The following is a 2,851-nucleotide window of genomic DNA, read 5'->3' on the forward strand; positions in this document are numbered from 1 at the left end:
CTCACCAGCTGAACAGGGTCGCTATGGGTCACAACTGACTTGGTGGCAATTAGCAACAATCCCCAACATTACTCTATTAAAAAGTAGATGTGTATCTAAGAGATAATAATTAATTAGAATAGTGTCTTTTCTGATTTTGGTGTGATTTCTTTACCATATCTTCATTACTTTTGATGTGACTAGTTGGCAACTTTGAGTAAAGAAATAATGGCACAAATGTTATGTCAATTACAAATAGAAATATGTAAGTCTCTTATTCATCACCTGCTCTTCCTTTGGCTATTATAGATGATGTTTGGAGGTACAGAAGAAGTAAAATATGGAGCAGATTCTTCTAACCTACTTGTACTTTACAAGTACTGGGAATGAATAATAAGTTCAAGTCACTGAAATTTTAATGCTGTGTGTTAATGAAGTATGTCATAACTCCTCAGCAGTGGCTTCATGAACAACTGTTACTGTTGTTAACTTCTGTCAAGTCAGTTCCGACCCATAGCAACCCTGTATAGGGTTTCCAAGGAGCAGCTGGTGAGCTTGAATGCCAGTCATGCAGTTCAAACTGATTTTGCAGTCCAATGCATTAACCCACAGTGCTACAAAATAACAGAAAACAATATGGAAAATTTCTATACATTTTACTTGCTTTGTTACCCCTCTAGATATTCCCAACTATTTTTTTAACAAGAAATGGTGGTGGTTACTTTTATAATTTAAGCATAATTTTGCAAGATTAAAGAGATATTTTCACTTAGCTACAAAAAGAATGATTGTTACACAAAGCAAAAAAAAAAAAAAGATTGCATTTTTGGTGAAAGGCAGAGGGATGTATCTTGTGCAAATGTAAAGAAGATATTGCAGTCTATTTTGACTTTCAAGCTTGGTATGGGAGTCTTATATTTCTTTAATTGTTTTCCTCTGAAAAATTCTCTACCTCTGGTACCCTTCTGAGTTTTCTGATTGTCTCTGGTACTCAGTACTTTGGATATTAAATACATAGCTGTGTTTTTCTTGTCTTCTTTAAAATTTTTAGATTTGTGGAATTGTATCTCACATTATTTCAGTAATCATTCTTCAAATATTTCTTCTTTCCCATTTGTATTTCTTCTAATTGTCGTTGTTGCTAAGTGCCATTGAGTCAGGATCTGACTCATAGAGACCTTGTACAGGGTTTCCAAGGAGCAGCTGGTGAGTTAGAACTGCCAGCCTTAACGGCCCACACTTATGGAATCCCAATTTTACATGTATTTGATCAGTTGATATGATCTGTGGCTTTTGCATGCTCTCTTATGTTTCCTTTTTTGATTTGTGTTTTAGTTGTTGTTAGGGGTCACTGAGTCAGCACTAACCCATAGGGACCCTATGCACAACAGAATGAAACACCTCTTGATCCTGAGCCTACCTCGCAATCATTGCTACTCTTGAAGCCATTGTTACTGTCACAGTGAAAATCTAACTTGTTGGTGGTCTTCCTTTTCTTCTCTGACTCTTCACTGTACCAAACATGATATCCTTCTCCAGAGACTGGTTCCTTCTGAAAATATGTTCAAAATATGAGAGATGAAGTCTGGTCACTCTGACTTCCCAGGAGCATTCTGGCTGTACTTCTTCCAACACAGATTTGTTTGTTCTTTTGACAGTCAGTGGTACTTTTAATATTCTCTTCCAACACCCCAACTCAAATACATCAATTCTATGGTCTTCCTTATGCACTGTCCAACTTTCACATGTATATGAGGTTATTGAAAATGCCATGGTTTGGGTCAGGTGCACCTTAGTCCTCAAACTAATATCTTTGCTCTTGAACATATTAACGAAGTCTTGTATAGCAGATTTGCCTAATGCAGTATGTTGTTTGATTTCCTGACTGCTGCTTCCGTGAGTGTTGATGGCTAATCTGAACAAAATGAAGTCTTTCACAAGTCGGTCTTTTCTTTATTTATATGGATGTTGTTTATTGATCGAGTGGTGAGGATTCTTGTTTTCTTTACATTGAGATGCAGCCCATACCAAAGGCTATGGTTGTGTTTGTTGTTGTTGTTAAGTGTCATAGAGTCGATTCTGACCCATAGTGACCCTATACTGTATAAGTTTCTGAGGAGTAGCTGGTAAGCTTGCACTGCTGACCTTGCAGTTCAAACGGCTTTGCAGTCTGGTGCATTAACCCACAGTGCTACACCAGGACTCCACAGTGCCACACTGTTGTTGTTGTTGTTAAGTTCCCTCGAGTCGATTCCAACCCATAGAAACCCTGTATAGGGTTTCCAAGGAGCAGCTGGTGAGCTTGAACTGCCGACCTTGCAGTTCAAACAGCTTTGCTATCTGGCACATTAACCCACAGTGCCACACTAGGTGTTGGTAATTCCAAATAAACTAGCTTCAAATTCTCTGGTTGTTCTTTGCTGTGTTGAGTCTACCGAGCAGCTCCAAGGAAGGCATTCTTTATCATTGTGACTGTGATTTTTATTTCTAATATTTCCATTTTTGTTTTGTAATTTCCATCTCTCTGTTGAAATTATATTTGTCATGGTGCATGCTTAATTTGTTAAATGCCATCAAGTCAGTTCTCATTCATAGTGACTCAGAGCAGCTGGTGGATTTGAACTACTGACTTTGAAGTTAGTAGTCCAGTGCTTATCCTACTGCACCATACCAGGACTCTGAGTGCATATTGTTTACTTTTTCCATTAAATCCTTTAACACATCGTTGTTAAGTGCAGTAAGTCAATTCTGACTCATGTGTTGCTTGTATAGGGTTATAAGGCATAGAAAACATCTTTCTCACACAAAATGGCTGGTGGGATTGAACCTCTGACTTTTTGGTTCAAAGTCCAGTGGTTTCAGATGAGCTACA

Source organism: Chrysochloris asiatica, unplaced genomic scaffold (genome assembly GCF_000296735.1).
Source record: "Chrysochloris asiatica unplaced genomic scaffold, ChrAsi1.0 scaffold00033, whole genome shotgun sequence".
In the NCBI taxonomy this organism is placed as follows: domain Eukaryota; kingdom Metazoa; phylum Chordata; class Mammalia; order Afrosoricida; family Chrysochloridae; genus Chrysochloris; species Chrysochloris asiatica.